We start from the raw sequence: 14777 nt of genomic DNA on the forward strand, positions 1-14777 counted from the left end.
AAACATGTTCTATCATAGTAGCTCAAAATTGACCAGAAATTACTACTCTGCTTTGCTCTTTGCAATTTTGTTTTTTGTTCTTCCTCCTTGTACCCCTATTTTTACAGTACTGTACCCTGCATCTCACAAACTTGTCCTTTGTCTCTGTGATACTGTAATTCTTGTTCTTTGTTGATATGAACCTGCAACCAGTCAAAATCTATTGAGCAGTCAGTACTTAATAAATGGAAAGCACAATGTTCAGGGTCATACAATTCATCCATTGTACATCCATTGTACAGTATACAGCCTACAATGCACTGTACTACAGTATCCATTCTCAGACTTTCTCCTTCCCACCTTCAACAACCTGTTTGCTCTCTGAACTGGCTTATATTGGTTGGGTCGCATCATTTGAAACAGGTTAAATCCATTTTGAGTGGTTGTGTTCAATCAATGACATATGTTCTCTATTTGTATTTGATTGTTGCCACTTGTGTTTACCAGTATGGATGACATGTGCATTAGAGTGCAGAAGGTTTGAGAATGAGAATGTGTTTAGAGTTTTGCTTAAAAGTCTAAGTGAGATCTGCAAATTGTGTTTTACCATGTGAAATGGTTTAAGGTTTTGACAACAGACTGTGTTTTACCATGTGAAATGGTTTAAGGTTTTGACAACAGACTGTGTTTTACCATGTGAAATGGTTTAAGGTATTGACAACAGACTGTGTTTTACCATGTGAAATGGTTTAAGGTATTGACAACAGACTGTGTTTTACCATGTGAAATGGTTTAAGGTATTGACAACAGAGTTTTACCATGTGAAGTGGTTTAAGGTATGGACAACAGACTATGTTTTACCATGTGAAATGGTTTAAGGTATTGACAACAGACTGTGTTTTACCATGTGAAATGGTTTAAGGTATTGACAACAGACTGTGTTTAACCATGTGAAATGGTTTAAGGTATTGACAACAGACTGTGTTTTACCATGTGAAATGGTTTAAGGCATAATTAGCTAAATGAGTCCAGGCAACTGAGAACTTCGTTCAGCCAAATGGGTTTTAGTGTTTTAGCAATTGAGAAAAACTGTAAAAACCTACCCACTTCCACAATCAGTGTATACAAGAGAAAGAGGCAGAGAGAGAGGAGAGAGTGAGAGAAGGAGAGAAGGAGAGAAGGAGAGAAGGAGAGAAGGAGAGAGAGAGAGAGAGAGAGAGAGAGAGAGAGAGAGAGAGAGAGAGAGAGAGAGAGAGAGAGAGAGAGAGAGAGAGAGAGAGAGAGAGAAAGAGAGAAAGAGAGAACACAGGCACAGTCCTTCTCAGATTTACTGTATTAACATCAAGACGGAGTGGAGAAAGGTTTAGTTAGCACATCACTCTTAGAAATTAATTCAAATTTGAATATGGATTCATAATGGGAACAAAATAACAAAATCCCCCTCGGTGCAAATAAATAGAAAGGTTGTAATGTCAGCAAGATTTATAGTAGTTCTTTCCCCCAACCTAAGCAGGAACACGTTATTAGTGAGGGCCCTTTGTTTGTTAGAAAGCTCAGCCATGGGTATAAAATGGCCGTTTAGTGGCTCAGCGGTGTGGTCTAATTGTAGGATGTCCCAAGACACAGCAGGCTAATTACCGCCAGCCGGCCTCAAACGCCTCACCTCCAGTTAAATAATGCAAGACAGCGGGAGCCTGAAATAAACATGGCTGATCTGTATGGATCCTCTTCCACTTGTCCCAAATGGCACCCTATATAACACACTACTTTTGACCAGGACCCACATAGGGAATAGGGTGCATCCTAAGAATATCTACTGAAAAGGGTTTTCAGTTTTCCACTCCTTATTTTTTATCAGTAAGAGCACATTTCCTCCCCGTCTGTGAAGAACAGCCTGTGTTGTGTTATGCAAGTAGCTTAGCGGTTATAAGAGCATTGGACCAGAGCCCGAAAGGTTCCTGGTTTGAATCCCTGAGCTGAATAGATGAAAAATGTGTGGATGTGCCCTTGAGCAAAGCACTTAACCATAATTGCTCCTGTGAGTCGCTTTGGATAAGAGCGTCTGCTAAATTACTAAAATGTAAATGTAGCCTTGAGTCAGACCTGGCAACAGCCGATTGAGGACATTAACCAAAAAACTTAAAACTCAAGTCTCTGAAGTCAAGATGAGACAAACGCCGTTCTCTCCTCCAGCTTGCTGCTCCAGTTTTCACTGAATACATTTGTGTCAAGTCTCATCCCAGTCTGTTCATTACAGAACCACAAGGTACCATCTGTCTTTAAAATGCAGAACTGGCATATTTACAAATACAGTACAGTGTAAACCCCATCCACAGAGTTTTTTTGTTGTTGCTATGGTTCAAAATGTTTACTTGGATTTGGGAGCAGCTGTCATAGCACACATTTCTTCCCTGCATTTCATTGATGGTTAATGTTCAGTGTGCGGGCCTCTCATTCCTTTTTATCATAGTATTCTTTTAGCTTGCATTCTACACTTCACCCTCCTTTTCTTCAGGAGAGAGAGAGAGAGAGAGAGAGAGAGAGAGAGAGAGAGACTATATTTACAAAAGTATGTGGACACCCATTCAAATTAGTGGATTTGGCTATTTCAACGACACACCCGTTGCTGACAGCTGTATAAAAGCGAGCACACAGCCATGCAATCTCCATAAACAAAATTGGCAGTAGAATGGCCTTCTAGAGCTCAGTGACTTTCAATGTGAGAATCGAGATTGAGAGCCATATTTACAAATGTCATGTTCCTCAAATTTCTGGATTTGAGCTGTCCCGGTGAAATGGAAGGGCCATTGCTGACAGCTGGAAAAATCGAGCACACGGCTCATGCAAAATGGTCCACACAAGCAACAGAACAGGATGGCCGTCGAGTGCTGAAGTGACTTTCAATGTGAAAAATTGGATGTCACTTGGTTCCAACATGTCAGTTCCTCAACTTTCTGGCCTGCTCTTGTGGCTGAATGGAAGGGCAAGTTATTGTGCAAAGATCAACATCTAGGAGAAAGGCTCCCAGAAAATGGAGGCTGTTATAGCAACAATGTTCCAACATCTGTGGAAGCCTTCCCAGAAAAGTGGAGGTTGTCCTTATAGCAACACTATCAGTGACCGAACATCTAGTGGAAAGCCTTTCCCAGAAGAGTGGAGGCTGTTATAGCAGCAAAGTTCCAACATCTAGTGGAAAGCCTTCCCAGAAGAGTGGAGGTTGTTATAGCAGCAATGTTTCCAACATCTAGTGGAAAGCCTTCCCAGAAGAGTGGAGGTTGTTATAGCAGCAATGTTCCAACATCTAGTGGAAAGCCTTCCCAGAAGAGTGGAGGTTGTTATAGCAGCAATGTTCCAACATCTAGTGGAAAGCCTTCCCAGAAGAGTGGAGGTTGTTATAGCAGCAATGTTCCAACATCTAGTGGAAAGCCTTCCCAGAAGAGTAGAGGCTGTTATAGCAGCAAAGGGGGACCCAACTCCATATTAATACCCATGATTTTGGAATGAGATGTTGGACGAGCCAAAAGTAAGAGAATTAGAAAGAGAGAGCATAGAGTGGGGACTGAGGTAGTTCTTAACTTAAGCAGGTCATTGATGTAGTGAGCATGCCTGCACACTGTGCACACATCAATTCAACGTCCATTCCACATTGGTACAACATAAAGGATCCAACCAGTGTGTGCTCAGTGGGTGCCTTCCTGCCCTGTGTGAGAGCTCATTTAAACATGGCTACCAGATTTCCTCAGTTCCTGCAGTGCCCACACCTCCTCCTTGTCCCAGTCACTCGGTGGAGTTGAAATACAGTGCCCTGTGATGATGGAGGAAAGAGGACGACCCCCCCCCCACCCAACCCCACTAACAGCTCTGTCACAGTCTAGTGTGGGCAGGAGAGAAATGTCTTCATTAGCCATGTCTTCACCATGCTACCATTCACAAGACACACATTCAGTAGTTTGGGCTACAGTCAAGACCTTCAGCTAAATGCCATTCACTGCATGAGAAACCCTCCTTCCTTCGGATCATTTCAAGAAAATTTGTTCTAATCACAAGGTAGGTATTTGAGGGCAACCACAATGCTGTTAACAAGCCAATAGCTACAGGCATGAACACACCGCTACCCACACACACACCGCTATCGACACACACACACCTCTACCCACACACACACACACCGCTACCCACACACACACACACCGCAACCTACACACACACACCTCTACCCACACACACACACACACCACTACCCACACACACACCGCTACCCACCCACACACCGCTATCGACACACACACCGCTACCTATAGACACACACACACCGCTACCTACACACACATACACACCGCTACCCACACACACACACACACACACACACACACACACACGCACACACACACACACACACACACCCACTCGACACACACACACCACACACACACTGTCTAGGCCCACTGGTAAACACATTCTGGTAAACACACTGGTAAACACACTGGTAAACACCATTCGGTAAACAACATACTGGTAAACACCATACACACCGCTATCGACACACTGGTAAACACCACTGGTAAACATCATACCTTTAAACACCATACCCCATACTCATTCTTTCTTTCTCTAAACACCATACTGGTCCCTCCTTCTCTGCCCCCCCCCCCTGTCTGTCTTTGAGGCATAATGATAAACAACATACTGGTAAACACCATTCTGGTAAACACCATTCTGGTAAACAACATACTGGTAAACACCATACTGGTAAACACCATACTGGTAACACCCTTCTGGTAAACACCATACTGGTAACACCCTTCTGGTAAACACCATACTGGTAAACACCATTCTGGTAAACACCATTCTGGTAAACATCATACTGGTAAACACCATACTGGTAACATAATACTGGTAAACAAAATACTGGTAAACAACACACTGGTAAACAACATACCTTTAAACACAATACTGGTAAACAACATACTGGTAAACAGCACACTGGTAAACAACATACTGGTAAACAGCACACTGGTAAACACCATACTGGTAAACACCATACTGGTAAACACCATACTGGTAAACATCATACTTTGTACCTGTAAACACCATACTTTTTGGTAAACATCACACTGGTAAATGGCTGCCTGGTCTCATGGTGTTTATATACTGGTAAACACCATAAGTCGCTTCTGGTAAACACCATACTGGTAAACACCACACTGGTAAACACCATACTGGTAAACATAATACTGGTAAACACCATACTGGTAAACACCATACTGGTAAACATCACACTGGTAAACACCATACTGGTAAACATAATACTGGTAAACACCATACTGGTAAACACCATACTGGTAAACACCATACTGGTAAACATCATACTGGTAAACACCATACTGGTAAACATCATACTGGTAAACACCATACTGGTAAACATAATACTGGTAAACACCATACTGGTAAACACCATACTGGTAAACATCATACTGGTAAACACCATACTGGTAAACACCATACTGGTAAACATCACACTGGTAAACACCATACTGGTAAACACCATACTGGTAAACACCATACTGGTAAACATCACACTGGTAAACACCATACTGGTAAACACCATACTGGTAAACAACATACTGGTAAACAACATACTTTAAACACCACTGTCCATACTGGCATAGTACTGGTAAACATAATACTGGTAACATAGTACTAGTAAACACCATACTGGGGTAAACACCATACTGGTAACATAATACTGGTAACACTAGTAAAACCATACGGTAACACTGTCCACCATACTGGTGTACTAGTAAACACCATACTGGTAACAGTAAACACCAGTAAACACCATACTGGGCTCACTGCTGGTAACATAGTACTAGTAAAACCACTGGTAAACACTACTGGTAACATAGTACTAGTCCACTGGCAGTACACCAGTCCGGGCATACTGGTAACATAGTACTAGCTGGTAAACACCATACTGGTAAACACTACATACACTAGTCCACTGGTAACATAGTACTAGTAAACACCATACTGGTAAACATAATACTGGTAACATAGCTAGTAAACACCATACTGGCACTACCACATACTGTCCATACTGGTAACATAGTACTAGTAAACACCATACTGGCTAATACTGGTAACATAGTACTAGTAAACACCATACTGGTAAACAACATACTGGTAAACATAATACTGGTAAACAACATACTGGTAAACAACATACTGGTAAACACCATAGTAAACACCATACTGGTAACATAATACTGGTAACATAATACTGCATACTGGTAAACAACATACTGGTAAACCACACTGGTCCATACTGGTAAACATCCCTAGTAAACATAATACTGGTAAACAACATACTGGTAAACAACATACTGGTAAACACCATACACTAGTTAAACTCATAGCATAGTTTTAACTACCTCATCTGTAAACATAATACTGGTAAACACCATTTTAAAACATATGACATACTGGTAAACATAATACTTAATCTTTTTCAATCCAAATGTCCCCAAATGCAACACAGAACCCAAATATTTATAGGCAGCAACACAGAACCACAACATACCACACTGTCCATGGGCCCAGAACCATCCAGTGAATAAATGTGCCCAGCCCAGGCTCACTGAGAACCACAACATTTTTGCCAGTCAGCCCAGTCCGGGCTCACTGCAACACAGAACCACAACACAACATGTATTTAGTAATGCACTGCATTAAGTACCACACTGTCCACTTTAAGGCTCACCAACCAGGGTTTTCTGTATAGCCCAACACTGGAACACAGTTATTTTGCAGCTCTAACATAGCCTGGCCAACAAGCATTTCATAGCTTTTTAACTACCTCATCTGTATGGTTTTTTAAACATCTTTTTAATCTTTTTCAATCCAAATGCCCAAATCAAATATTTATGCGATGGGAGAACCATCCAGTGAATAAATGTGTAGCCCAACTGAAATATTTTTGCCAGAATTAGAGAACAACATGTATTTAGTAATGCCTGCATTAAGTACAAGTTTTAAACCAACCAGGGTTTTCTGTATAGCAACAAAGTTATTTTGCAGCTCTAACATAGCCTGGCCAACAGTTGGGACAATGGCATAGGGGAGAGTTTGGCTGGGGGGGGGGGCTTTAATTGGCTCATCGTGCACTAGCAACTCCTTGTGGCGTGCCAGGCACCTGCAGGCTGACCGGTCGCCAGTTGAACAGTGTTTCCTCCAACACATTGGTGTGGCTGGCTTCCTTGTTAATGGCGCGGTTTGGCGGGTCATGTTTTGGAGGACGCATGACTCAATCTTTGCCTCTCCCGAGCCCATTAGGGAGTTGCAGCAATGATACAAGATCATAATTGATATTGGGAGAAAAAAGGGGGTCAAAATAAATACAATTTAAAATTTACACATTTTAAAAAATATCAATAAAAAATAGTAAACAGGACAGGTCCCAATATTGACCCCTGTGGTACACCTATTGTGATATCCAGGAAATTAAACTTAAGACCATCAGAAATCACACATTGTGTCCTCTCTGACAGATAATTCTGGTCAACAGTGTCAAAGGCCTTGGAAATGTCTAGAAACAAGGCAGAACAATGTTTATGATCTAAGCAATTTAACACAATCTAAAACAAACATAGCAGCTGGAATGGTGCTACGTCCGGTTCTGAAACCAGACTGGTGCACATTAAGAATAGAGTGAGAAGTTAAAAAAGTTCTTAGCTGACAGTTGGCCAGGGATTCAAAAAACAATTTCCAACTAATTTGGAAATTGGACAGAAGGATCTGCTCATTAATATAAGGGGAGGACATGTGCCGCTTTCCAGATCTTAGGGATAACACCAGGAACAATAGTCAAGTAAAAAATATAGGTCAGTGGTTCTGCAGTAAGTGTGGTAGAGAGCTGTAGAAAGTAGGGCAGAGAGCTGTAGAAAGTAGGGCTGAGAGCCGCAGTAAGTGGGCAGAGAACTGCAGTAAGTAGGGCTGAGAGCTGTAGAAAGTAGGGCTGAGAGCTGTAGAAAGTAGGGCTGAGAGCTGTAGAAAGTAGGGCTGAGAGCTGTAGAAAGTAGGGCAGAGAGCCGCAGTAAGTGGGCAGAGAACTGCAGTAAGTGGGCAGAGAGCTGCAGTAAGTAGGGCTGAGAGCTGTAGAAAGTAGGGCAGAGAGCTACAGTAAGTGGGCAGAGAACTGCAGTAAGTGGGCAGAGAGCTGCAGTAAGTAGGGCTGAGAGCTGCAGTAAGTAGGGCAGAGAGCTGCAGTAAGTGGGCAGAGAACTGCAGTAAGTAGGGCAGAGAGCTGCAGTAAGTGGGCAGAGAACTGCAGTAAGTAGGGCAGAGAGCTGCAGTAAGTGTGGCAGAGAGCTTCATTAAGTAGGGCAGAGCTGAGGTAAGTAGGGCTGAGAGCTGCAGTAAGTAGGGCAGAGAGCTGAGGTAAGTAGGGGAGAGAGCTGAGGTAAGTAGGGCTGAGAGCTGCAGTAAGTAGGGCAGAGAGCTGAGGTAAGTAGGGCAGAGAGCTGAGGTAAGTAGGGCTGAGAGCTGAGGTAAGTAGGGCAAAGAGCTGAGGTAAGTAGGGCAGAGAGCTGCAGTAAGTAGGGCAGAGAGCTGAGGTAAGTAGGGCTGAGAGCTGAGGTAAGTAGGGCTGAGAGCTGGGGTAAGTAGGGCAAAGAGCTGAGGTAAGTAGGGCAGAGAGCTGCAGTAAGTAGGGCAGAGAGCTGAGGTAAGTAGGGCTGAGAGCTGCAGTAAGTAGGGCAGAGAGCTGAGGCAGTAGGGCAGAGAGCTGGGGTAAGTAGGGCTGAGAGTTGCAGTAAGTAGGGCAGAGAGCTGGGGTAAGTAGGGCTGAGAGTTGCAGTAAGTAGGGCAGAGAGCTGAGGTAAGTAGGGCAGAGAGCTGAGGTAAGTAGGGCTGAGAGCTGCAGTAAGGCGGGATCAAGTGACCCTATTGTTGTTTTAACATTGTTCTTTAACCAAGCACCTAGTACATCATAGACATTAAGTGCTTGAAATTAAAATAAAGTATGTGAGTCTTTAATAATGAATATTTATTTTAAAAATGTACCTTTATTTTACTAGGCAAGTCAGTTAAGACCAAACTCTTATTTTCAATGACGGCCTAGGAACAGTGGGTGTCACACCCTGACCATAGTTTGCTTTGTATGTTTCTATGTTTGGTTGGTCAGGGTGTGATCTGAGTGGGCATTCTATGTTGTGTGTCTAGTTTGTCTGTTTCTGTGTTTGGCCTGATATGGTTCTCAATCAGAGGCAGGTGTTAGTCATTGTCTCTGATTGGGAACCATATTTAGGTAGCCTGTTTGGTGTTGGGTTATGTGGGTGATTGTCCTTGTTCTGTCTGTGTTACTTAGCACCAGTATTAGGCTGTTTCGCTTTTTCGTGTATCGTTTATTGTTTTTTGTATTTGATTCGTGTTTACTTAGTTTTCATTAAACACGGATCGCAATCCTCACGCCGCATTTTGGTCTGACTCTCTTTCGCATACAGAAAATTGTGACAGTGGGTTAAAGCATTAGACCTCTCACTAAAGGCTTCAGTCATATCAAAGCTATACTTAAATCCCAACTGGTTCTCTAGCAGATTAGTAAGAATGGCTAACCGCGTGTTCAAGAAAGGGCCTTTTCCCCTTTATTCAGACTACAACTGACCACTTTCGGTTATTTGAAAATGAAATCATCTCCAAAATATCTGTCACGTTTTAAAACAAGCCATAGAAAGTTTGGTTGCAATTTTATTTCATCCACCAGAAAATACAGAACAAATATAGCAACAAATAGTTTAACTCAAATATACTAATTGATTAAAAACAACAACATGGTATAATCTTTGTAAATGATATAAATAGGACTGGTGGAGTTAGGTCACACACACAGCTAACAAAAATATACGGAAATGTCTGCTCTGTCCAAAATTACACAAATGGCTCCAAGCATCCCATGCATGCTTTCTGTCCCTACTACTAAAACTAAAACTGAAACTAAATGATATTGAAACAAAAATTTAAAAAATACATTTGTTTTTTTAAACAACAGAAACTAAATAAAAACTAGCACATCAGGTCTGAAAAACTAACTGAAACTAAACTGAGGTTCAAATAACAATGGAAAAACTGATAGAACAACACAGATCGAAAATAACCTGTAGTAGCTATAATAACCTGTAGTAGCTATAATAACCTGTAGTAGCTACTAATAACCTGTAGTAGTTACTAATAACCTGTAGTAGCTACTAATAACCTGTAGTAGCTATAATAACCTGTAGTAGCTACTAATAACCTGTAGTAGCTATAATAATAGTAGCTACTAATAACTGTAGTAGCTACTAACAAACTGTAGTAGCTATATTAACCTTTAGTAGCTACTAATAACCTGTAGTAGCTATAATAACCTGTAGTAGCTACTAATAACCTGTAGTAGCTACTAATAACCTGTAGTAGCTTATAATAAACTGTAGTAGCTACTAATAACCTGTAGTAGCTACTAATAACTCCTGTAGTAGCTACTAATAACCTGTAGTAGCTATAATAAACTGTAGCTACTAATAACCTGTAGTAGCTACTAACAAACTGTAGTAGCTATATTAACCTTTAGTAGCTACTAATAACCTGTAGCAGCTACTAATAACCTGTAGTAGCTACTAATAACCTGTAGTAGCTATAATAACCTGTAGTAGCTACTAATAACCTGTAGCAGCTACTAATAACCTGTAGTAGCTACTAATAACCTGTTGTGGCTATAATAACCTGTAGTAGCTACTAATAAACTGTAGTAGTTATAATAACCTGTAGTAGCTACTAATAACCTGTAGTAGCTACTGATAACCTGCAATAGCTACTAATAACCTGTAGTAGCTACTAATAACCTGTAGTAGCTACTAATAACCTGTTGTAGCTATAATAACCTGGAGTAGCTACTAATAACCTGTAGTAGCTACTAATAACCTAGCTCTGCAGTGCGTTGCTGGTGCTAATGACCTAGCTCTGCAGTGCGTTGCTGGTGCCGTCTATGAGAAGAGGGTGTCTCTCTGTCTGTCTCTCATGTTGACAGTGTGTCTATTAGATGGTGTCTCTCTGTCTGTCTCTCATGTTGACAGTGTCTCTCTGTCTGTCTCTCATGTTAACAGTGCGTCTCTATTAGAGGGTGTCTCTGCATGGCAGATTGCTTCCTCTAATGACAGTAACAGCGTTACGGCAGGCAGGCAGACACACACGCACAGGAAGCCCCGGGTCCTGTTCAATTACTAGCGCCATCAACGCACACCAGTCTAATCTGAACACATCAAGAACTCCACAGATGGCTATAGACGACAGACATATTTATCACCATCCCACAGCTAGAGTCTAAGGCATTGTCCCAAATTGCCTCCCATGCCCTTTATTGTGCACAAGTAGTGCAGTATATAGGGAATAGGTACAGTATAGGAATTGCGCAATTTGGGACACTAGAACACATGGAAGCCAATGAAACGGCTGCCTGACTGTGTTACGTTCCAATGCACAGCCTCATATATCGAGAGCCCTGTGTGAGGACAGGAGAGTCAATGGTGCTTTTCATGATCTAGTGGGCCACGTGGAGAAAGTCAAGCACACGGCAACTGGTGCGAGTACAATTTGGCTCCATGACAGAACACATTTCAGCTCTTGAGTCGGAGTAAAATGCCATTTCCTGTTTCAGTGTTACTGTTGATTGACCCAAGTGGTTGGTTGTTAGGGAACTCTCTAAGAGCCACTGGGATGGCGATGCAATATAATGGTGGCCATGCATACTAAATATACATGCAGTGTTTCATTCTAAGACTACGTGGTATGCTAGTAGAACAGAACCAGGGGTTAGTTAAAGGTAGAGTCAGTGAAACACCAAGTAAACAGCGATATCGGGCTGATTTCTGCTAAGACTAACCGCGAGCTAGTCGTCTTGATTACTTTCTTATGTCATTCTCTCTGGCTGCGAAAGTTTAATAAAAAGAATGTTGATAGGGAACAGAATGCAGTCACATAATTGGCATGTATATTACTCTTACAGAATTTCCACGTGGGCGAGGATATTGGAAATGTAATTGTGCCTAATGGATGACAACTTGTTTTTAACTAGGACAGAAGAATGTATAACTGACTTTTTATGACATAACATAAGTACAGCAGATCCTTATTGTATGGGACACTTTTAAATGTGCCTTTAGAGGCCATGCAATTCAGTACTCATCAATAAAACAAAAGAAATTTAGGCCAAAACAGTCCATACTAACAAAGGACATAAAAGGACGAACAGAACAGATAGATAGCAATAAAAACTACCATAGAGTAAGTTAGAGGAAAAACAAAAAACTTATTCAAAAAAGATTCAGTGTAATATATTATTAAAATAAAGTGAACTGGACGTAAAATGGGGGAAAATGCACCAAATTATTTTTTCAATCTTCAACATGGAAACGCCAACAATTTGTTTTCCTGAAACTTGTTACAGATGATGGAGTCACGCGTGATTCGCGAACAATGTTTTGAGGAGGAAGTAATGTACTTTGAAGAATATGTTTTTGTTTCAGTCTCCTCCATCTCCACTAACCGAAGATCATTGTATGGATTTTTTCTCTATTAATAATGTAAAAATGAACATCTGTACAGAAAGACTCAGGGGAGAACATCTTGATGCAATGAAAGCCTTTAAGGCTGGGAAAACTCCACGGTTGGATGGCATACCAGTGGAAGTATAACAAACTTTATTTGATATTAATGTTTATCATTGATTCATGTTTTCTATTAAATCCACAGCCTCATGGAGGATCTAGATACCTGTTCTAACCTCTCTGGATTAAAAGCAAATTATGATAAGTGTACTATATTAGGTATTGGATCATGAATAAATTCAACTTTACATTACCGTATAGTCTACCAATAAAATGGGTTGACAGGGATGTGGACATACTCGGTATACATGTTCCCAAAGAAAGAAATGATCTCACTCCAATACATTTTTATAGAAAGTAAGCAAAAACAGATAAGATCTTTGCTACCATGGAAAGGAAAACACCTGTCTATTTTGTGGAGAAATCACCCTGATTAACTCTTTAGTCATATCACAGTTGACCTATTTGCATTTTAAAATATATGAGCAAAAAATATAACATTTTATTTGGAACGGCAAGCCAGACTAAATTGAAAGGGCCTATTTATATAATGAATATGAATTCAGAGGCAGAAATGATTAAATATGAAAGCCTTAGATCTCTCACTAAAGGCATCAGTCATACAAAAGTTACACTTTAATCCAAAATGGTTCTCTAGTAAATTAGCAAGAATGTTTCACCCCGTGTTCAAGAAAGGCCTTTTTCCCCTTATTCAGATTACACCTGCTCACTTTCGGTTATTTGAAAACGAAATTATCTCCAAAATATTCTGTCACGTTCTGACCTTAGTTCCTTTATTATGTTTTGTGTTAGTTTGGTCAGGTCGTGAGTTGGGGTAGATAGTCTATGTTCTTTTTTCTATGTTGTGTTTATGTGTTTGGCCTGGTATGGTTCTCAATCAGAGGCAGGTGTGGTTCGTTGTCTCTGATTGAGAATCATACTTAGGCAGCCTGTTTTCCCCATTTAGTTGTAGGTGTTTGTTTTCTGTCTCTGCGTCTTCACCAGACAGAACTGTTTCGTTTTTCGTTAGTTCTCCTTGTTATTTTGTTGTTGTGTTCCGTGTTAATAAATTCAACATGGACACGTACCACGCGCATATTGGTCCGATCCTTCATACTTGTCAGAGGAAGACGAATCACGTTACAATATCAAGATTTTTTAAACAAGCCTTAGAAAGTTGGTTGCAACTGAAGTTTAATCCACCTGAAAACACAACAAATAATTCAACAAATATTATGGTTAAACTCAAATATAAGAACTGATAAAAAAAACATATTTTTCAATTTAAAAAAGGTATAATTGTGGTGAATGATATGATAAATAGAACTGGGGGAGTTGTGTACCGATTCCATGGCACATGGTTCATGAATTGACATGCAAAACAACGCAGGATTCAAAACGTATAATTTTTTTATTTAAATTATTATACAAAATTCTTTCAACCAATAGAATAGTATATATATATGGGGGATAAAATCTTTCTAGCTCTGCAGATTCTGCTGTGAGGAGGCAGAGTCATTAGATCATTTATTTTGGTATTGTCCATATGTAGCTCGTTTTTGGTCACAGGTCCAGGAATGGCTGAAGAATTGCAACATTTACCCAGAACTAACACTGCAGGCAGCAATACTGGGTGATTTGAAAAGCCATAGCCAATCAACCAATCAATATAATAATTATTTTAGCAAACATGTTTATCTTTAATTTACAATCTGTAGAAGCTATGAGAATAGAAAGGTTCCGTACGTTTGTGAAGGAGCACAGCACAGTTGAAAAATATATGGCAAATAGAAATCCAAAATGGATGGTGTTGAGAGACAGATGGGAGGGGTTGAATGGAGCTGAAGGGTGGGACTAATAACAAGATAACCAAGGTAAAACATACGGGGTCTGTGAAATGTATATAAGTTCTGAACTTTTTGTGAAATAGCACAGTTACAAATAGAATCAAACTCAGAAAAATAGTATTTACCCCAAAAATATATGGGGGATTGGAAATGATGCAGACAATTACATTGATGGAAGCAACAAACTATCCTCAATATTAAAGCTGATCCACCCTAAGAAAATATATTATAATAAAAAAGACTAAGTGCGAGGTTAAACTTCTCTTTTCTTTTGGTCTCATAGCTATCACACTGTAGCAGATTGAAGCACAGCCAT

At 40.5% G+C, this 14777-nt stretch overlaps 1 pseudogene; it reads right to left on the reverse strand.

Moving 5' to 3' along the window:
• The window catches only part of LOC135538463 (copine-5-like), an 86253-nt pseudogene that overhangs the window by 57750 nt on the left and 13726 nt on the right, over positions 1 to 14777 (reverse strand).

The sequence above is a fragment of the Oncorhynchus masou genome, unplaced genomic scaffold (assembly GCF_036934945.1).
Source record: "Oncorhynchus masou masou isolate Uvic2021 unplaced genomic scaffold, UVic_Omas_1.1 unplaced_scaffold_969, whole genome shotgun sequence".
Classification (NCBI taxonomy): Eukaryota; Metazoa; Chordata; class Actinopteri; order Salmoniformes; family Salmonidae; genus Oncorhynchus; species Oncorhynchus masou.